Source organism: Anser brachyrhynchus (assembly GCF_964034855.1).
Source record: "Anser brachyrhynchus genome assembly, chromosome: 6".
Taxonomy (NCBI): Eukaryota; Metazoa; Chordata; class Aves; order Anseriformes; family Anatidae; genus Anser; species Anser brachyrhynchus.
In genome coordinates this window covers 13,959,968-13,982,963 of record NC_137700.1, presented here as the reverse complement: position 1 = coordinate 13,982,963, position 22,996 = coordinate 13,959,968, and the positions used below count along the sequence as shown (strand labels likewise).

At 43.8% G+C, this 22,996-nt stretch overlaps 1 protein-coding gene and 1 long non-coding RNA gene across 3 annotated transcripts in view; both read left to right on the top strand.

Moving 5' to 3' along the window:
* Positions 1 to 22,996, top strand: part of LRIT1 (leucine rich repeat, Ig-like and transmembrane domains 1) — a 138,755-nt gene that overhangs the window by 58,155 nt on the left and 57,604 nt on the right. The gene's annotated exons all lie outside the window — the stretch shown is intronic.
* LOC308197439 lies at positions 1,770 to 22,227 on the top strand. The gene is made up of 3 exons (XR_013952936.1): positions 1,770 to 1,836; positions 20,744 to 20,897; positions 21,549 to 22,227. It is a non-coding gene; the product is annotated as an uncharacterized lncRNA (long non-coding RNA).

Here is a 22,996-nt window from a genome sequence, read left to right as displayed (position 1 = left end):
TGGTAGCTCCAGCAATACTTGATGTTCTTGTTAGTTGTAATAGACAGTTATGCAGTTAGACTTAAAAGAGAGCTATTGAATTATAGCGTGGCTTCCAACCCTGAAATTGCAGGACATACCTCTACTTCTAAATGGCTGAGCCAATGGAAATTCCACTTCCCCCCTTGGAGAATACTTTGCTGTCCAATAAAATTCATGGCTTGAGTAGTCTCTTAATGTTCAGGCTGAAATTTCTTTTCCTGTTTTGTTCATGCTATGCCTGCGTCTGCTCTGTGTGTCACCTTAATCTGTCCTTGTCTCTTCTTTGTATCCTTCAGACATTTGCTCTGCCAGTCACAGGCTAGGCGAGGACTACAAATGCTGCACTGGTATCCATCTCTGAGATGCAAGAAGCAGCTACAAGACCTGGGAAGATTCTTCCCCTCCCAATGACCGCTTCTCTTCCCAGCTCTTTGGCATCATTTTTGTCCTATCTTGTCTTTGCTCCTTTGAGGAAGCCTGTCAAAATGTTCCACAACCAACTGGAGAAGTATTGTTTTTTCTTCAAAGACACCATTTTCGGCTTTTCAATTGTAAGAATACAAAATCTATTCTTGTTCCAAACACCTTCAAGTTCATGCCTGCATTCATTTCTCATCTAATTTTTCAGTGAGCAGGAACTTGAGGTATGTTTTGACGCTACTGATTCTTAGCATGTTTCTCTGGTAGCTACTCATGTCTGTTCACCTTTTGGGGCTTTACTGTAGTCCAAATCAAATTCCTCATTAGCTTCCTGTTGCTTAACAGCCTCTCAGAACTGAGACAGCAGGAGACACATCTTCCGCACACTCACAGATCATTTCTGTTGCTTTAAAAGCAGTGTCAGATTGGCAATCTGATTTGCTGACAGTTTAAATGTACTTTTCCATCATGCTGGGCATTTTTGTTCTGCTGGCTACAGAAGGATATTTCGAATAACCTGTCAAATGTTTTAGTTTGGTAATCTGTAAAGGGATCAACATTGTCCCAAGTAGAATGAATTGCATATGAATGTTTTACTTAAACAGGGAGGCAAATCTCTTGGCAAAGAAATAGAAGCATGTTTGCACAATATATTATTTTGTGACATATCCCAGTGACAGGATACAAGTCAGCTTATATCTTCATACTATCTGAGTGAAATTTCACTGTCTCTTAAGAAAAGCTCTGGCATCTGGCAATTTTCATAATGCCTTTCTACAAAATTATCACGAAGGAGACAATTCTGAGTAAAGTATGAAATAGGTACTGGTCTCTGGGGACAAACAACGTAACATTGTCACGGCTCCCACTTTTCCATGTGACTTACAAAATTCAGAGAAGATAAACCTAGAATAATTATTGTGCCTTAGATATTTACTCATGTGCATATATTATAGGTGTGTTAGGTGAGGCTGTGAGGCAGAATTTGTCACTGGTCTTGCCCATCTATTCTCATGCATTCTTTTATTCACAGAAGTTACATTCATAGAAAGCTTTCATCCTTTGAGTTAACATTTTGAACAGTTTGAAAAACATTTTGAATTGTGAACTACAGAAAAACACTTGAGTACGAGGGGAGAAAATACTCCTTTTCACAGCATAGATAAAATTAGTGGAGGTTGAAGCCACCTTATAGGTACTTGCAGATGTGTAGGATTAGGAAAATTTACACAAATTTAGGAAGACAGAGCAGGTGTGCATCAGGGCTGGTTCCTCAGGAAGGCATAAAGCTGTGTCTGATCCCATTAAGGAGGATAGGACAAGAGTGTGCTGGCTTGAAGCTGTTGTTGGAGTGGGGACCTGGGACAAACTGTGGGTGGAGGCAGAAAAGTGAAGGTAGTGATTTCACTGTGCTTTTTGTCACCTGCAGTATCTGTGGAGCTCTGTGTCAGTGTTGTTTCAGAGCAGCATATGGTCCACGTGGCCCTTGTCAGCTGGGGGATTTTAGTGAGGCCTCTTAGCAAGGCACAAAGGGCAGTGGCTCCTTTTGTGCTTTTAGATCTATCAAAGCAGCCTTTGATATTTTTGAGTAGAACTGAATGAATAATCCATAATTAATAATACATTAAATAACATTTTTTTTTTTTGGTCTTTGCTCAGGAATCTTCTAAAGATATTCTTACAATTGTCTCACTTATTTTGTCTTAAAATGTGAGTTGCTCTCAGCACGAGGGTTGTTCTCCAAGAACTCACTGCAAATGCTCCCTGCCACCTGGCTCTAAAAACCTGGGCTGCCACAGCTGGCTCTCAGGGGCCAGGCACCTCCTGTTGCCTCCCTGCCTGGGCCAAAAGCATGGACAGCTAGTGTCAGTTCCACCTCCTGTCTCTTCCCTGGAGTGCCTATGCTGATACAGAGCTTTGGGAAAGCTCTTGTGGGGCTCATCTGCTGCAGACCCTTGCTGGGTGAGAGCTGGGCTTGGAGCAGAGCGGCAGGCGGTGCTGGTCTAGGGGTGTGTCCTACCCCCTGCCCAGGGCAGCTCTGGCCCTAGCCTGGGGCTGTGAGGCTGCTGCTAGCAGGCTCCAGGCAGTTTGCTCGGTGTTGTCCAAGTTGGCTCTCCTTCCCCTGTGTTTAAAGGGGCTGAGCTGGGGCTGGAACTTGGTTCAAGAGAACATATCTGCATTTAAAAAAAATTACTAGTTAAGTTCCTCCCCCTCTCCCCATGGATTGGAGAAGGCTAGGTCATAGGTGGAATAAATTTCTTAAGAAGTGCTGAGGCTTGTCAGCACATCCAGGAACTTTGTGTTTAGGAATGGTACCAAAGGCTGTCTGAAGGATTTGCAGGTGTGAGGGGAGTGAAGTCTGACTGCTAACTGAGGCAGGACAGGCTGGGTGATGGGGGGAGCACCCGGGAGGATGAGATGAGAGAGTCCCTGATCTGAGCCCTGTTGCTGGTGGGGAAAATGCATGGGATTTGCTGTCAAAAAGTGATGAGCCTGGTGTGTCCTGGCTGTGATCCCAAACAGAGTCTGGTTATGTAGGTTAGAGTCAGAATCAGAACTTGTTTTCTTCGGCACTTTGGCAAAGTGTGTGTTTCTTCCATTTCCCTTTCCTTTTTTTGTAGAAGCATGAGTGTAGGGGGACAAATGTTCTTTCTTGTTCAGTGAGATGGTGACACCTGCATGAAATTCTTTCCTACTGAATGCATCCAATTGATTTAATTTTGAGCACAGTGATAAAATGAGAAGTACTGTGGGTTTGCAGGATCTCCTGTTTTTTCCTAAGAGTTTTCCAATCTTTATTGGTACTATTGAGAACCCTGATATAACACCCATCTTTTACTTATCTCTCTGCTGTCTGAATGTTCTGCCCTGCACATTGCATGACCTAAACTGTATGTGTGGAAAAGAAAGCTGTTTTGTGCAGCCTTCTGTGCCATGCACATTACTGCAGTGAGAGGGGAATGCAGGGAGCACACAGCGGTGAGCTAAAAGATGTCGAACATGTGCTGGGAGGGAAGGTGCCTCTTTAAATGGAGACAAATGGGATTATGTCTGAAGGGAACCCTTTGCCTCCTGATGAGGTTTTAGGATTTCAATGGGCTCCAATAAGTTCCTAACAGTGAACTCAAAGATATCTTCCACTTCCTTGATTGCAGCTATATTTAAAGAAGATGGCACTTGAGAATCAAGAGCAGGAGGCAATGACCTTGCCTTACCCGCTGCACTGGTGGGAGCCATCTCCTCTTAGTGTGGTGTAATTCTGCTCTCGCTGTGAGGCTTTGCTTGATTTCAAGGCAAAAGGCTAGAGCTCCCGTACAGGAGACTATTGTCCTGCCTCTCTTACAGAGCGCGCATTAACTGGAGAGCAGGCATCTGATTAATGTCCCTAGTGCTGTCATAAATCAATCTGTGTATGCTTAAACAAGTTACATCAGCCTAATGGGAAAAGATGTGCTGAGACAATTAAAAGAATTAACCCAGAGCAGGGGGGTCGATACCATGGGGTAATCTATTGCTGGAGTGTGACGACCAGGCGCCGTGGCAGTTCTGGCAGCCAAGCCCTGCAGGAGCCGGGCCCCAATCTCTCTCATGAGGAGCCTGATGCATTTTCTGAGGATCTGGCTCTGGGGCTCTTAGGCTGCCATATGCTTGAAGGCTGATGAGGTTTAATTATTTTTATTATTAATTTTCATTGCTCTGAGGTGGAAAGCAGCTGTGTGTGAATGAGCTCACTGGTGTACATGCGTGTGTAAATAACCCAGCTTGTGCCTTTCCTGCCAATGGCAGTGGAGCATAAGCGATAGGATGCAATTGATTGTAGTGATTTAATACTGTTTAGGTAAGCTTTTTTCTTATCCACTGCCTCAAGAAGGTTGTCTTGCAATGTTCCTCTTATGCTTTAGTGAGTTGCCTAAATCAAGCAGTACAAATGGCTACCAGTGGAAAACAGAAACTCGCGCTTATTAGATTTAGATTGCAGTGGTCATTATGGGGGATTTAATTATGTAATATATAAAAAAAAAAAAAGGAAAAGTTTCTTCAAGAAAAGAGAAGGAGTAAGTTTGTTTTCTTTTAGTTTTCCCTCCTTACATGCAGAAAATCAAACTGATAATGTGAGTCTATTAGGCTTATATCCTTAGAGCATGCATTGCAAGCTCCTACTGAAGTTCAAGAGGATCCTTGGCTAGGGAAGGCGGATTCATTTTTTGATATTCAGTACCTGAATCCTGTTCAGCCAAGCCCTGTGCAAGTTAATGAAAGGTTCTGGTCCTCCATTTCCCTTGAGTCTGCATGAGGTTTCTCTGGATGTTGAGAGCCTCTGCTTCTCTGGAAGACTTTTCTATGAGGCTACTTGTAGCTGGAAAACACAGCTGGTGTAGTGAACCTCAGGGTGACAGATCTTCCCCTGTCCTACTATTTCTGTGTGAAGACTTGAACTATGTGCTGAACCTCAGTGAGTCATCAGAGTCTCTGTCACCTGGGTGTGCTTTGCAGAAAGACAAGAAAGCCAAGGGATCAAAGAGACTCTCACAACACTGTGGCTGTGCTCTTGGCTCTCTTTTTTGGTGCAGCTATGTTACCTTCCTCAGACAGGAACTGGTGCTTGCAGGTCACCTTTGTGCCAGCCTACCCAGAAGCAGGAACAGCCAAATGCTACCAGAGCAGAAAGGGATGACTGAAGGGCCATCCCTGTGAAGGTACAGGGGAACTCCACCGTGCATCTCAGAGCACATGGGATTGATATTACTGAGGCCACCAAAGCCTAAAGGGTGAGGTTAAAATGCTATCAGTGTTGCCAAGGAGCTAAGTGATCAGCTGGCAGACCTTTCTTTGCTAAGTGCTTTTCTGGGGGCCTGGCAAACCGGCTCAGTGCTGGCACTTGCTTCGCTGCTGAGGCAGAACTGGGAGGCAAGCAGGGAAGCAGCCAAGGGTGCAGCAGCCCCCTTTTCCAGAGAGGCCGTGGCACTGCTTGCCTGCACTGCTCCTGGGGCTGGCAGGCTGGCTTCTTGTGGGGCTGCCCCAGGGTTAGGGACAAAGGTGATGGATGTCTGTAAGCAGACATCTGCTGCTGCCTCACCAGGGTAATGAGGCTGGTCCAAAGCTTCCTATAAAATGTGACGTGAAATGGAACCCGTTTGGTGCCCGACTCCTGTGGCTTCTAAGTGCTCTTCTTGTTGATGCACTTGCAAATGTAGCGTCTTGGGGACCAAAACGCTGCACTCCCCAAATTATGGGGGTAGACCAAGAGAGGGACAAAGCAGAAGGGAAAGCATATGGGAGACAGCCTGATTCCTTTTCCTCATGGATGTGCTGTATCTTTCTTGTCTTGCAAATAGTCTGAAACACTTGTGAGTTCTCATAGCCTGCTAAGAGTCAATTGAACTCCAAGGCTTGCTGGAGCTGCTAGGCAGGAGGCTGGCTCACAGAAACCAAGCACGGAAGCACTTCTGCTCTCGCTCTGGTTGCCTTTTTAAGAGCAAAAGGTGAGATCGCATGTTAAGCCCCATGCGGATATCCCCAAGACCAGGTGTTCCTACCTGGAAAATGGGTGTCCTACTGCATGGCATGAAATGGTGGATGTTGAAAGCTGTGTGAGGGCATCGACTGCAGTGCAGGCATCACCACAGAGAGCACATGTGTATGCTGGTTTATTGTAACACTCTTATTCGTGCTCTCTGCTTCAGGCACTGACCAGCGTTAGTGCTCTAATTTGCCCTTCTGTAATTATCTACCTTTACCTGACGGGTGATAGAGTTGGCTATCCTTCCCCCCTCCCTCATATGTATGAGTGAGTGTGTGTGTGTGTGCATGTGTGCCGTACTCAGATATGTTTTTGGAAGATGCTCTGAAGGGGATCTGTAGCAAAGGAAGGTTCTTGCTGGCCCAGGGTACTGGTACCATGGAAAGGCTATTGCAAGATCCCAAAATAAATGTTAGCCCTGCTTTTATGCTTCCCATCTGCTGTTTTGAAGCATCCTGGCAGTGAGGCAATAAGCAAGATAAGCTTTGTGGCTGATTCTCAGAGTGCCAGTTACATGTATGGAAACAATTTTTCCTGCTAACAAGGAGTGAGGTGTGGGTGTCTTCTGCTGGAAGGAGAGAGGTGCTTAAGTATTGTATGCTGTTGTGTAATGGATCTCAGCTGGGAAAGCATCCCAGGGCAGGGGTAAGGGGTAGTGCAAACCTGGCTCTGACCCCCCTGTAGCAGGGATCCAGGTGCCTCTGTGAGCACAATGCCTTCAGCAAAGATCTATATTCATCGAACTTTTGACCCCAGCCTCTGAAGTAATGCCAAGTATGTTTAGTGTGCACACAAATGAAGTGGAAATCATTATTGGCTTGCTCATGACCTGCTGAAATATGGTTCCCCTTCAGGGGCTCCCTCTGCGTTTCCCTCAGTCTCCAAGTACTCAATCTTTCAGTAGTTTCATGTGCTACAAATTGAGCATCACTGTGCTTTTGATCAGAGCTACCTGCTTTTGGCTGTCTACTCCAGACCTCTTCCTTCCTTAAATCTTCTCAGGCAGCAGTAGTAGCATTCATACATTACCCTTCCACCCTGTGTTTACGTCATGAGTCCAGATAAGGCTTTTGACATCCAGCTTGTGCCATGCTGAGAGCTGGACTTGGTCTGTCTTCTGTTTGTGCCTCCACCACCAGGTCCCAGGCAAAGGATGCATGGACTTGTGGACTGTCAGGAGGCTGCACAGATACAGGTGACTGGCAGCCCGAACGGCTTCTTCCAAACCTCAGTTTCATTTCTCAAGTTTCCTTCCCTTCGCATGCACATACTCAGCTTGTCTTGGCTTCCACATGGGTGTTGGCAAAGCTTAGCTTTTCCTTAAGTGTCCGTCATGGGATCCCCTTCTCCAACAACAACATGCTCTAAACGCTCAGATCTCTCTGAATTATCTGAAAGACGGGAAAAATATATTGTGATTTTGCTTGGGAAAGAAAGAAAAATTGAGCTTTGTCCTTATGACATGAGTTATTTACAGAATTTATACTTTGTGTAAATACAGAGTAATTTCAGTGCCTAGGTTCTTACTTGTGGGAGTGTCTCTCAGTTTGCATGGAAATGGCCACAGAAAGAAACATCAGTGTTCACCTTGTCAAGTCTTACCTTGTGTCAGAGGTGAAATACCATGCATGCCAATACTTCCATTTTGCAACTTACTGTCTATTTACTGTTTTCTGTACATTTTAGTAAACATCAGTTTCTTCTCCTAGCCATGATCTTTTTGCATGGGGTGGGGTAAGAAAATAAAATAAGAATTCATTAAAAAAGAATACGACCAAACTCATTAAAAATGGAAAATGAAATAAGCATGTTGTGCTCTCATAGTTTAAATAAAAACAAAACATGTATAGTTTTAAAGTTCCTCTTGGAGAACACAAGAGTCTGTTGAGATGGCAACTGCTCATGGCCAGCGCACTGTAGGTATGCTGTGAGCTGAGAGGCAGCTAGTCCTGGGGCAGCAAAGCCGGCTCCTTCAGAGCGTGGCGTGGCTGTGACTTGGGCAGGGACATGGCTGAGGGGAGCAGGACCACTGTCTGCTGCAGCCTGCTCAGAAATCCTGCCACTGCGCTGAGCTCGGATGGCTAGGGGCCTGGCAAGCGGTGCCTGCGGGTCCCTCTAGTGCTGCTCCACTCCCTGCTGTTCGCTTCACACACAGTGCGGGGGTAAGTGTTGCTGGGGTATTCCCAGCTTCCCTTTGACCTCTTCTTTTCATGTCACAGGACAGCTCTTCTGCCTCCATGACAGGCAGCTGGAGGTGCAGCTGGAGCTGTGCCTGCCCCGTGGTGTCCCGCTGCTCAGGGGTGCGTGGCATCCTTGGGACCGAGGGGAGCAGGGCAGATCTGGAGCAGTGCAGGAGGGAATCGAGCCTCCTGCTCAACTCCTCCACGTGGAGGAAACTTTCAAGGCTCCGAGGTCATTTTTTATGTAAGTGGGCAGATGTGTGTGTATGTTTATTTTTTTTTCTTCTGAAACCTCAGCCATCTGGGAGATGCTTTCAATATAAGCTTGTGCACCTGGGATGCCTTCCATGGTACTCAGGGCTGCAGGCTGTGGAGGAGATAAGCTCTCTCAGTAAAACCTGGGAACTCTCTGTCAGGGTAGTCAGTAAGAACACATCCCTAAATTTATATGGAAACACTGTAGGAGAGGCAAGGTGGAAGTCTGGCTCTTGGACTTAGTGGACACCTGCAGGGGATCCCGCCACCCCCCAGATTCCTGTAGTTTGGCCTTTTCTTTGGAGGTGGTTTAAGTGGTGAAGATCACAGGAGCCTATTCCTCTGAAACTGCTCTGAGTTTCTGAGGTGCTGCTCCACTGCTGATATAAGGCAGGATTGCATGTTATCAATGCGAAAAAAAGATAAAACCTGTCTGGTGGAGGTTGGTGGGAATTCTGCCACTGCAGTATCATCTGAATTTCATACTATCCTTAAGAAAACGAGGGATCAGAATCTGCAATGACCCTTTAAATATAGATGCCAGTCCTTGGGTATAGTCTACAGTGTCTTGAATGTATGTTAAGTAGTGTACTTATTATTTAACACTGCTAGTTGCTGCACCTGCTTGGGGTCAGCAGTCTGTTTTGGAGGTGCAGTCCTGTAGAGCAACACTCACTGAGTTTTGCTGCAGTTTTTGTGGTTACAGGCAAAGAGGCTGGTGTGCCTGTAATGGGCACAGCAAGCTGGGTGCCCTTGGAGCGTGCAGGAAATGGTGCAGCCCTGCCTCAGCCCCTAGTGGAGCTTCACGGTGCTGGTACTGCACTTTGACTCGATTTGTTGACTCAGTAACTGTTTCCAGAGAAGTTGCAGAGTCTGGCAAATGGGCTGTCAGTCTCCTGATCATAAACTTCCAGACCCTGCCTCCCTTCTCCTCACTGAGCCTCAATTTATGTGTGGATGCAAAGGGATCTTATGTTGCAGCAGGGAAAATAGACCACTGGGACTGGACATGGGGTCTGTGGTTTCAGTGGTCTTCCAGAAAAGCCAGGGCAGATGTACAGGAGGAACAGACAGGAGGGAAGAAATGAAGCATTTTTGTTATCAGTGTAGCATGAGTTGGTAATTGGTTTTATTCCTCTAATTCTCGGGAGTCTGCAGCAGTGGTAGCTTCAATGGCAGATTTGTGGGTGTGTGAAGAGCCCAGGACTTGCTAGGCTCTGGTGAGCAGCACAGTTAAGGGCACTTGGAGCAGATTTGTGGCAATGTAATGCCACCTTCTGGTTATAAATGCAATAGAAGAGATGCTCTTTAAAAATGAGTTTATTGCCATCTTTACTTGCTAAGCTGCAATAACCAAATATCCAACTTCTTTAGGAACTTTCCTGAATGCTTTTATTTTAATGTATCTTCTACTGAGTAGCAGGAACACTTTCCCTTGGATTACTATTTATGTGAAAAGTTATACTGATAAGAATAAAACCATCATACTGTGATATGCTGCTGAAAAACTTAACGGGAAAGAGTCAAGGTTAGAGACGAGAGCTCCCTGTCCTTGCTGCAGAGTCTGCCCCAGTGCTCTCCGTGTGTCCACAGAAAAGGCCCATTTTCCAGTAGCTAGCAAATGCTTGCCCTCCCAGCATGTTATATGATGATTCATTGCTAGTATTTTTTTTAAATAGCCTTTGTATCCAGCACAAGGCTTCCTTCGTTAAGAGAAGCAGAGAATTGAGTGACTGTAGAAGAATGTGATCATAAAATAAGGAACTGAGATGAGTTTCCCTTAGTATTAATCAATCCCAGTTATAAACTTCACTGGCTGCGATTAAAGTCAATAGAGATCATGAACAGAAATGAAATGATGGCACGAGGCTAAAAGAAATAAAATGCAGAAGACAGAAACCAGTCAGGAGCAGGTAAATGGGTGCGACGTGGGGGGAAGAAGGGCCCTGTGGCGGGCCTCTTACAGCTGTTTGCTCATGAGCCTTTCCCCAGTAGGGGGTGCAAAGGTATCGTGTATTGGGGGGGAAAGCCCTTGTCATTTCAGCCCTAGAGCTCGTTATCCGCTGCCTTGCATTTATGGAAGTCTTTGACAGCAAAGGAAAACGAGAGCGTGGAAGATGCGGAGTGTAAGCAGATGGAGGAGCATTATTTGATAGAATTTCATTTCCCTTTGCACATATGCCAGTTGCTATAGGAGAAGCAGCCTGGCAGGGAGTGGGGTTCCTTCTATTTACTGTAACTCACTTCTATTTACTAGTTAGTATTTTATTGTTGCTGACAGCACAGCGTTTCTGCATGTCTTTGGTGTGAAAACATATTTTATTTTCGTGTTTGGGCTGTGGAGCAGCTGCTGCTTTTTCATTCCTTAGCACAAAGATCTGTTGCCACCTTTTGCATAGAAAAAAATATTTGCTTCTCTGAAATGAGAAGGCAGTTATTGGGGCATATCAAGAAATTAATTCAACCTACAGGGTGACAGAACTCCCTTATTTAATATTTCCTATTGCATCTTGGGTGTTTGATATAGAAAGTTCATTCTCCGTTGCTTACCAGTATAAGCACTGATTTGCTACTTTAACAAATATTTTCTTGGCTTGTGTATGGTGACACTGAATTCTGCAGCTCTGTTTTCATGTCTCTAAGACTGATGACAGTTTTATATTTTAAATAATAGCTAAAGTTAAATTTTTTTACTAGATCCTGTGTAGGGTGATAGTAAGTATTTAGTGGTAGAATTATTTGAGGAGTTAAGTATTAAAAGACAATATTGTTTTCATAAAAAGTGACTCCTTTTCTTGACAGTATTGGTATCTTTGTACTTGATAGAACATCTATCAATTTCTTCCTCACATGGTAATTCCCTTAATTACTTGCTTCAACAGGAGTTTTGTAAGGGAAAGTCTTAGTTTTGTGTCTTCTAAGCATTGTTAAGGATCTTTGTAAAGGTTTCGTTTCTGAGGATGGGACACTTGTATGATCGATGGAGACATGCTGGTTTGGTTGTGACGCTGTCATTTTTATTTTCCTATTGTCACATGAGAATTTGTTAAGGTGTCTGGGATGTGTCACGATACAGGAGACAAATGTTCATACAATGGCTTTAGTAACTGGCAAACATCTTAAATTTTTAGGTTATCTATAAAAGCAAATTTCTGTCTGGTAGCATTTGTTTTCATTGAAGGGCAATCTGCTCAGATGCTCGGGTGTCATCAACTGTCTCTATTTGCTCCCAGTTTGTCAAATCCAGATTTCACAGGGAAATCCTCAGCATTCGTGCAAGAGCACAAAGCAAACAGCAGCTGCTCTGTCTGGGCTGCTTAGACCAGGTTAAGCTGCAATGAGGTGTGCTGCCATTGGACTGAAGAGACCGACGACGAACCTCCCTCCAACGTGTCATAGACGGCTCTGACCTTAAGTCAGAAATTAATAAGCTGAGACATGGCTGGGCTCCTTTGACAAATAGCTGGATGGAGGGGGCAGCCAGGCTTAGACCCTGCAACTCTTGCAGAGCAGCAGTCTGAAACACACCTCTGTGTCCTGGCCTTCTTGCAAAGAATGTTTTCTGTGTTTTCAGAATCCTTGTGCTGGCGTCTTTGGACTTAAACATTGCTTTGGTTCTGTTCTTACTTACCCACCCACACTTTTTATAAAGCCTCGATAGGTGCTGGGAGATGACTCCCTGATTTCTGCAGGAAATTGTCTAGTCCACTTCTCTGATTCAAAATCCAGCAGAAACAGCCCATGCCTGTACTATAGCGTCAGCACAGACTGAAGGAGATGGTAGCTACCCACAACTGCGAGCTCATCAAAGAAACTTCTAAAAGTGAGGAAGTAATTATTACAGAGACCAATGGCTTTCCCTTCCCACTGCTTGGCTTTCTGCTGCTGTGTGCCATCAATATTAGACTGATGATCTATATTCAGCAGCTCTTTCCAATGTGGTATTATTTTGAGTGGTGGCACAGCACTGAATGACCATTCCATCTCCCAGCTGTGCATGAAAGTACCTAGTCAGCACATCTCTGATGTGGCGTTGGGAGATGTCTGGGGTGTACCTTTAGCAGTGGCAAAGGAGGAGAGCAGTTTTCTGCGTGTGACCAACTGAGGGCATGTAGTGGGTCCTGGGATCCATGCCAGAAACGCGTCCAAGTGTGTGGATGACACAACTCTGTGTATTACTGTCATTTTCTTCCTGTGATAAGCCACCATAGGGCATGAATCTTGCAGATTATCGCACTTCTTGGGTGATTAAAGTCTAGAGGCAACCTAAGGTATGTGATAATCACCCAGAAATCCACTGCCTAGTGGGTCTTGTGGTTTAAGCAGATCATACCGTTTTCTTCTGTAATTTAGGGAGCTACTGCAGCAGTCAGATGCTGCCACTGCTGAGGGAAGGCAGGATGCCCAGACAAGCAGAGACCTCCAGCCTGGGCATGGCTCCTGCCACCCAGGAGCAAAGGCTGGCTGCATCTGCTCCTCCTGCTTCTCAGTTCCACAGCGTCTGCCAGGCTGAGCTAACTTGATTATCCCCAGGATGAGATTACCCAAAGGTGATTTTTTTTCTTCTGCTGTGACAGGTGATGAGAACTGACTCTTCACCTTTGGAGCCATACTGACAGAATAGGGTTTTCTTCCGGAAACTAAAGACAGTGCTTGTTACCCAGGAATTGTAACTGTGTTTGTATTATGTATCCCTTCCAGTATTTTTGTCTTGAGTCACAGACTCCCTGCACTGAGCAGGGGCTCTTAATCTGCTGTCTGGCTGTGGGACAGTCACAGGGGGCTGTGCCAGCAGCCCTGGCTCCTGGCCCTGTGGGGCTGTGTGTAGGTGCAGGTGTTTGATGGGTTGAGCTCCTGTCCCCTCAGAGAACAGCTTGGGCTAGGTCTTTGTGTCTGATTATGAAGCAGTGTCTGTACTGCTGTTGGTAAGGATATTTCAGTATCTGAACAGCAGACTTAGGCAATGCTTACTCTTAAAATAATGTCAGTTTATTGTATAATTACAAGAGCAGTGGCAATGCCAGGAAGAGGACCTGTGAAGGAGCTGGGGGGTACATACGGTACCTGGATGTGGTCCCATTGTCTACAGTTTTGCAGCATGGTAGGTAAGTGAGCCTGAAGTGCACGAGCTGGGGAAATCACCAGAAGGTCACACCCGAGGCATTAGGAGCAGTAAACTTAACGGTCACTGTTGCAGTGACTGCTTGCTGTCCTTTGATTAGCCTTTTCTGTCACATGCTGAATCAAGGTGGGTTGTTGGACGTGTTGGGGGTAAATGATTTTGCACTGATTTGGCTTTCGGTCTGGTATGCCTTACTATTATAGAAAAATATGGAAGACCTTGTAAAGGAAAACAATATATGTACATTTAATAACAGATCTTAGTGTTCTGTAAGAGATCAGCATTATTTCCCTTAGTGTCTATATAAGGGGAAAAAGGCATGAAGAGACCTCCTCCATACAGTGAAAGAGAATGTAATGTCTGTAAAAATAAGTCAGGCAGTCTGTGGTCAGAGCCAGTCCGCACATTGTAGCAGGCCATTGCTGGATGCATCCTCTTCCTTGAGGAAGGGGCTGGCAGGGGAATTCATGCAGGTGATTTGTATTTTCTTATTCAGAGGATGAAATTAATTTTGTGAAGTGCAGCCTGTCCAGGGCTTGTCTGCAGTGTGCTGACAGGGAATGTGCCTCTAGTCAGGGGCCTGTAGAAATGCTCAGTTGTCAGGAAAGTAGTTTAATGATAAGGAACGAGCCACAGATCTGTATATGTAACTGCAGGTAATTTCATCTGCTATGGTCACATTTTCAGAGTCTGTCAGTGGATGTTTTGCCCTAATTTCTTCTCTGTTTCCCTTTCCAATAGTCATTCTACAAATGACTATGGAAAAGCTAAATTAAAATGTCACATAAGCTGCTTTAGCAGCCATTAGTTTAAATATACTCAGTAAACTTTCATCTGCCAAACTGGTTCAGTAAATGGAGGCAGGTCACAGTATTAAATGGATGTACGGGTGCTCAGGACACCAGATCCTTCCCTGTGGGGACCATCCTCCCTCTAGCATTTTGCTCTTACTAGAAATGGCCTGGTGGGGTAATGATTTTATCATTATGTAGAAGTGGACTCGTTAGTAGTTTATCACAATTCACTACCTGCACAAACAGTTGTAGGGAACATAGAAACAATCAATACAAACCAGAATGGGCGTACAGATGAAAACTATTTTCCACCTCAAATCAAATTCTCTTTATTCAATCCTCTGTTACCTTTACCAAAGAATACAGAAATGGCAAACTTTCACTGTAGAGACAATATTGCTGCTTTTGTTACTTGCATGGCTGGGGGTATTCCCCTGGGTAGACATGGGTGTCACTTATGGGATGGCACTACTTCAATCTGTTATCACAACTGCCCTTTGCAACTCATTAACCCTCTGAATTCAATCTCTTGCAGAGCTACTACAGCAATTCCTGTTCATGTTACAAATAGTGACATTTTATATCCTAGAAAACTACATGCCAACTTCTTCAGGATTACAGGGAGTATCCCCACTTGCATGATAACATTAATCTCTTTACGCCAATTTCTAAAGGTTGTGGTTTTTTTTTGTGATTGGATTTGCCTCTGGATGTCCCTGAAGCAAATTACAGAACCTGTAGGTATGACAAAGTCTGTTTTTCTAAAATAAATAAAGAGGGAGAGCAAAACATTTGGAGCTTTTGTTTAATGTGATGTAATATTTCATGTTATAGCTATGCCCTATAGTACCATAATAGAGCCTAAGAAGCTTAAACTAACCTGTATTTCATGAGGAAATGATACATAATTGCTTAACTTGCTAATCTCTTTAACAGTATCAGCGTGCAAGTTTTAAAAATCCTGTGGAATGAGAGTAAACAAGCCTTTTATTTGAAAGGACCTAGTTTATGAAACCCAGATGACTTCTTCTGAAGCATGTAACCTACCTGGGATGCTTGTATGTCACCTGCTGTAGGAGACTTGATCTGAGTCAAAGAGGTTGCTGGAGTTGAGAATTGAATATGCTTCCAAATGCAAATACAGGGAAGCTGAAGGAGTTTCTAAATCTGATCTTACCACTGTGCCCTTGTCCTTCACCTTTCCATCAAATTCCTTCCTATGGTGTTTGCTTCTTTCCTTGTGTCCCAGCAAAACGGAGTGCCCCTCAGGCAGCAGTATTCTTGCTGGGGTCCATGAGCTGCTCACGCACTCTAGCTTCAGGAGGCTCAAATACTTGAAGCTTACATTTCCTCTAGTATTAACCGTCTTGATTATTACCTCCTTGCTTTTATATCCAAGAGAAGCTGAAAATGCTTTTCTCCTACTATGCAACTTGTCCAGAAGGCAAAAGAAATCTGATGCTTCTTTAAGGAAAAACATTCTGGAAGCAGCATGAGGGTTGTGTTCATTACTATGGGCTCTTGGTTTCATGCTTACAACCAGTTTGGTTCTGCTTTTGATGCAGAACCCTAAGACCACTTATTTCAGTGTGCTTATTTTGCAGGGGTTTCATTGCTCTTTGAACAGAAGCTCGTGAAGTCTCACAGTAATGGTCATGGCAGTTCACAAGAACATTTTCGGATTCATTATTTCTCCTTTGACCAGCCTTATCTCTACTCCCCTTCCAATCTGTGTTTAACAGATGAGTGTATCTCAGTAATGAACATTTGAGAATATCACAATCTGTGTGTGTGGCAGTTCTCCAAGTGAAAGAGGAAAAACTCTGTGGGAAGAGCTCCTGGGTTCTCATTTTGCTGCTCAGCTTTAGGCATCTGTTTAATTGTTCACCACAAGCTGAAGCAAAATGGACAGGCAGACACAATCAGATGTATTTTAATTTGCATTTCTATGACATTTCCCAGGCCAGGGTAGGGTCTGGTGATCATTTCTTCCTAAGTATGAGAAAATGCCAGACTTGCTGAGGGCAGACTTCTCTTCTCTCCATGTAGTGCCTGAAAAAAGCAGAGTAAGATGTGGAGAAGCTTGCAGCCTTGTTAAATCCAGCTTTTGACATGAGCCTGTAACTTTAAGGGTGTTGCACCTGACAGTTGTTTAATTGGGTTAAGGTGATCTAACAATGGTCCTCCCCTTGCAAAGGGATGTGTCAGCTCATTGTGAGGGTCTCAAGGGCTGTCCTGGAAAAAAAAATAGTGGGGAATTTGATTCACAGAAAGGCTTTGTTCAGTTTAAGCCACTTGCAAATGTGGCCAGGATTAAGGAGCTGCATGAGCAGTCCCAGTTTCCTGTTGTGCTGTTTGGGATGGCTGTTTGTGGGGTGAGTACTGTAACCAATCTACCCGTGCATGAGTCTAACAGTTCACATGTCCCACGTTTTTAAAAAGCTGCTAGAGAATTTGCTACTGCCGAGGTGATCTGTTTACACGAACCGAGCAGCTTAATACCCTCTGAAGTGTGAGAATATTTCTAACTTGCTTAAAATGACACTTCCTGTGTAGTTAACTGGAATCAACTTCAGATGAACGCTAATTTTAAACTGGATGCTATATTTAGCATTTATGGCACTAAAAAGATTGTAAGAAAATAGATACTACATAAGTGGCCATAATCTTCTCACTGTTTGTGATACTTGAGTGACAGAGAATGGGGTGCCAATGTGAGATTAAAAATCTAATTTTAGGGAGCTAATGAGTCACATTGAAGCAGAAAGGTAAAGATGGCTTACATTTTTGAGTACTTAATTTTTTTAATCGGGCCTCAGACCTGCTTAAAACCTTGCAATCAAAGCTTTAACAAAGCTTGTGATTCTAAATGATGCCCATTTCCATACATCAATTTAATAAAATCAGACCAGACACTTCAGTCATACCCTTAATGAAACAACCAGGATGCATTTTCAGAGGTTAATTTTTTCCACTGCTTGAAGCTTGACAAGCCCGCTCTGTGCCATTACTCTGTGTTTGCTGGAGGCAGTACTTAACCAGCTCCTCCACCGCGTTCCTTCCACCAGGACAGTGCCGAGAGAGCCCAGGATGTGTGAAGCAAATGCAGACTGCACCTCTGCAGCTTCAGTGCTGCCTCTGCGTACAGTATGGTCAGCTCACCTGAATGGACCTCCCAGTTCGCTTCTCTTCCATCACCTGGAAAGAGGGGAAGAGGGGAAAAAAGGTGTGAATAGCAATGCTATTGGCAGCCCTGGCTTTAGAGCCCTGTTAGGGGAGTGGGTTACTTCCAGAAAGAGACACAAATTTTGAAGTGGCAAAATCCCATCACTGCAGTGTAGATGAGCCTGCTTTCTCTCTGAGTGAAGCTGTCAGTGCTACTGACAGGGCAGTGCAAACACTGCAGGAGCCTGGAGCATTGGTGGGGGGGCAATGCACAGTGCTGGCTTGCTGGTGTTTGCTTACAGTAACTGGGAATTACTCCACCTTCTTTCAGTCATATCTAATGGCTGCCAGCAGGAGGAGGGATGGATCTTGCATTCAGTGTGACCAAAATATGAGGAAAATGGGCATCTGGAGAATATCTGAACCGGGCTCCCTTTTATTCCTGCTTGTCTGTAGGCTTTTAAATAACAATTAAACCCTCTTAATGGGATTTGCGTACCATATGGCACCTTCCCCACAGGATGATTCTTTCTTGTTGCTATCTTGTCATTTGTCCATATCTACAAATAGCTTTCAGCCAGAAAAATGATACGCATCATTTCAAGTCACCCAAGGAGAGATCACCATCTCTTTGGATGATTATTTATATATGCTGTCTGGGGCAGAGTATTCTCTCACGGTAGTAGGTCAATGGACTTCAGTGGCAAGCGCAGGGCTTCTGAAATGTGTTAGCAAAAATAAGTTAATAAATGCTCAGTGTAGGAGCTAAACATAGAGCACTTGGTTGTATGATGCTGACATGCTTTTAGTCCCGAATTCCTTCATATTGTTTGCGATACTCTTGTTTCTTTTGTCAATGAATTCTCAAAGAACAAAAGGACACTAATAGACCAGTTTTATAGTTTAGTTGATATGATGCAAGGAATGCTGATGGACTACTTGTCCCAGTGATACCTGCAGCGCTTGCTTCTCTTTGGCTTCTTCTTAATCCCATTTCCAAAGCACTGAGGTTCACAAAGCGGTAGTTACACAGCTGTTTGCTTATAGATGGGCCCTTTACTTATGGGCAATGCTATGGGATTAATGTTTCTAATTTCAGCTGCTGACTGGCTTTTCAATGGAGTTAGGAATGCTTTTTTTTTCCCCACTGGTGCTTCTGGTCTAAACTCCCTGCTGCTTTATGTGTTGCACTTGTAAGAGTGGCTGCTATGTACTTGAATTTCAAATGCCATATTTAGGTGATAGAAGTGGAGGTGCTGGTGCTTGCTGTGTGGTTGACAGATTTGGGGCAGAGTGTGTCTCTGCAATGTCCTCCAGTGTGCAGCTCACTTGCAAACTTGCTGCAGCCCACAGGGCAGCTGTGTGGTGCCAAGCGTTGGCTGCTGTGAGCAGGTGGAAGCCAGGGCTGTGGCAGCACAGCTCGCAGAGCGTGCGTGGTGGCACTGCCCCACGGGTTGGGCTGAGCGGTGCTCTGGAGGGACCTGCCCCTGAACAAGTAGAATGGCGGTTACGTAGAGTTCGGAACTGAACCACGTCCATGCTGTGCTCCGCTTTCTAACTGCTCTGTGGGTGAGCTTGAAGGTAGTACTGGAACATTTCAAGGTAGTTTGGGGTTGCATGTTATAGAGAGAGTTCTTGACTTCCCAGGGGCTGAACACTCTCTGCTGCTATGCCAGAACAAAACGTTACACTTGATGTGTTTTGTTTTTGCTTTTAAATCCTGTCCCAGGTACCATATTAGAACTTATTTTGGCAGATGGACATAAAAAATGAAAAGAGTTGCTAATGACCACCCTGCTGCTGTGGCAACTGCTTATCCCTACCTTAGGAGTGCATCATGCTCTCTCAAACACCTGCCATCAAAATCCTAGCTGACTGTCAGAGCTGACTGCCTGTATCAGGCCAGGGCATAAGTGGAAAAAAGCTGGAATTCTCAAACAAGCAATTTTACTTAATTAACAGGGTTTCATCTTGTCTTGCTTACTGTCATGTAGCCTGGATGTCGCTGCATTCACTCAGCTACTCCAAGGGGACACCAGATTAAAACCTCATTCCAAATGAGCAACTTTTTCTTCCATCTCTTACTTCTGCTGCAGTGACCTGTGAGAGGAAGAGAAAACATGCTTGGAATAACACAGGAAAGAGAAACAACTCCAGGAGCTGAAAGATCATTGTCTGACCTCCTGTGTCTAGCAGGTTAATTTGTTTTAAATTGTCATGGGATGCCTGTTGCTTCTGGGACTGCAATATGGCAACACAAAGGCATCTGTTAGAACACAGAAGGTATAAAGAAAATTTTTCTTGGTCTAGCTTCAACTTTTACTTATTGAATCTTTGTCAGCAGGATTGGAAAGTTCCTTGTGCATTTTCCCAGAGTGCAATTACATACACAGTATGATGAAGGTATACCTATACTTTTGCCTCAATGAGCCGCATATGCGGAGCTCCTCACCCCTCATGTCAGAATTCTTGGGTTTTTCTGTTAAAGCCAGAGAATTCACTTGTGACACTCACTTGAGCTCTGTCCAGTGTCTTCAAATCCTCTTTAAAATGCAGACACCGGGATAGGATTCAGTAACCTAGCCGGGGGGTTGGCAGTGCTACTCAAACATGGTGGAATCCTTCATTATTTCTGCTTCATACTACCCCACCCCCACACTCAAGAATCTCATTAGTCCTTTTTGTTACATTGCACAGACAGCTTACATTGAGACGATTATCTATAATGACACCTAAATCCGTTTCTGAGCTCTGTTTTTCAAAGCAAAGACTTCCATTGTGTAAATATAACTGACTGCCATTCTTGCATCTCAAACACTTGGTCTTATGAAAATGCAACGTCAGGTTACAACCATTTATCATGGTGGCTCAGATCATCCTGCGATGATAACCTGCTTATTTCTTAGTTTACTATATCACAGACACTTGTGACATGTAGCATAGAGAAGCAAGATCAAGAAAGTCTCTCTGGCTTAAAAAAAAAAAAAGTGCCCATTCAGTGGCATCTTCCCACCAACTGTATTTTAAGATCTGTCTGTGGCTTACTTTTTAGTCCATAGAATGTTCTGTGCTGATTCCATAGGAGGTAGAAGTTTCATCTTTTACTAATCCTCCCAAGTATCTTGGAGAAATCCATGTTCAGTTAGCACACGGGAGCCTTTGCATTTTCATCCTGGAAGCAAAGATCGCGATCCAGATGTCTTCCCTTCTAGGCAAACCCTGGTGATCCCAGACTGCTCATGCTTTTTTTTTTCTACCTCTCTAGTTGGCAAAGCCTTGTATTATTTTCTGCAAAGTGTATGGATGGTGTCAGTAGGCAAATGGAAGAGGTTCACAACAGCCTGATGTCTCTCCTGGAAGAGATATGTTTCACTGTCATCAGACTAAGGACAAACAGTTTTGAATTCCTCCACTCTCAGGTGAGTTACTATATGAAAACATCTCTTCTGGTCACCACAGTGGTTTCTTTCTTATCTGAGAAGACAGACTTCAGGTTTTGAATCCTTACTGAAAACAAGTCGCAGAGAAGCGGCTCAATATGAGAGAACAAGCAGGCAGGATATGAGGCAAAAATACTCTTTTCAGTCTTATAGTCTAAGATGTTTTTCCTTCATATGTGGATCCCACTTTTGGGGGTAAGCTTATGTGTAGTCCTGTGGACTATCTGCCAGGAGCATTGTACATCTGTGCCAAGTGTATCAATATGTAGTCTCTTTGTAAATAAATCAGTTAATTGGTTCACTGTCTTGTCTCTAAGATTTTTTGTTAGCCATTTCAAGAGACATGAGACCTTCCCAGTAAAAAGAAAACTGCTGGGCTCTCTAGGGAATACAACATTTGATCCATGCTTGGTATGCACCATACAATGAGGTATCTAGGACGTGTTGCTGGGTCAGAAGCTTGACTACTGTGTGCCAATTAGCTTTGCGGTTCGAACTGACTGTGAATAGCGAGAGAGTTGACAAATACTGTCATCAAAGCATTGATTTTTATCTCCCCCTCTTTTTTTTTTAGCAACACTTCCTTTCCCGTCTGTAATTAATAGCAACCTTAAACTTATGCTTTTACAGATGCTTCAGCACAACAGCCTGTCATCTACTTGTGAAGCTGCTTGTGTTTGAATGATGGCTCATTCTCTCTTTTAGGGAGAGAAATCAAGAATGCTGCTGTAGCACCTCCTTGTGTAGTTCAGTGAAACAAATCTTGGGGCAGTGGGCACAAATCACTGAACACCATGAAGGAAAAAAGTTATCTCTCTGTTCACCAAGAAAATTCAGACTTTTGCAGCAGTTAGAGCCTCCAACCGTTATCTGCCAAAATACGGTTTGTTTTCACTATTAAGATCTAAAGCACATTGAAAATACAGCACTCTTGCTGTTAGGACTCGAAGCTTTGTCCTCTGCTTCCAAATGCTTCCAAATATATGACTTTCTCTGCTGGCTTTCAAATATAAGTGAACTATTGCTTTCACTACCTCAATCCTTTTTTATTAAAAAAAAAAACACAAAAAAACAACCAAAACTCTCCTGCGTCTTCTGAAATAAAGAAATTTTGTAGCCAAGCAAAGTGCTTTCAGTCAGCCCCAGCTGTCCTCTGCTGACAGATCTACAATCTGATGTCACATTCTGAACCAAACCTGCTTTGAGAAACTCCATACATGGCTCGCACAGGAAAAAAAAAAATCCTGCCTTGGAAATTCCATGCTGTTAAAGTGTTGAAAACAAACACAACAACAAAAAATAAACTTGTCTTGCATGTACAATTTTAATTGTATTCATAATCATTCAAACTTGTATCTTACTGAGTTCAATAAAAATGTGCTTTTTTAACTTTATCATGGAATCCTTTTGTCTTCTAACGATACACAGGTGATTATTTTTGTTGTTGTTTAGCAATTTACTAGTATAAGGTAGATATATGGATTTGTTCACCATTTACGAAGTTGTTGTTTTGCTTAATCTTGATGGAACAGGAGCTTGCATACCCCTTTTTCACTACAAAAAATTGAATGCCTGTTTCCATAACAAAGCACCTTATGATTACTTACGGTTATCCTGTCTATGGTAGCTCATACAGAACCTTGATTATAACCTGATGAATCATCTTGAGCTGTGAGTATGTATACAGTGCTGATGGTACCAATTATTTTTTGGATTTTAACTCCAAACTGCAGACTCAGCATCATATGCAGGGGTGTGAGCCTCCACTCATCCATCCCTACAGGTGAAACACAAGCAGAAACTTGTGAGACGTGACAGGGTAAATACTTGTGACTAACACTTGGCATCACCTTATCCTAAGAATCTTACACTGCATGTTTTGTGTCCATATCTCAACTGATTTAGCCAAACCAATCGTTACTGCTTTCAATCCCTATTTAGGGATTTGGCAATGCTTTTTCTTCTACATGACAAAACCAGCTCACATCGCTGTTTCATGCTAAAGCAATTCAAAGTAGTATGATGATAGACTAGGAACGGTGGAAATTCTTCACCTGACCCAATTCCTAAACCAGTTT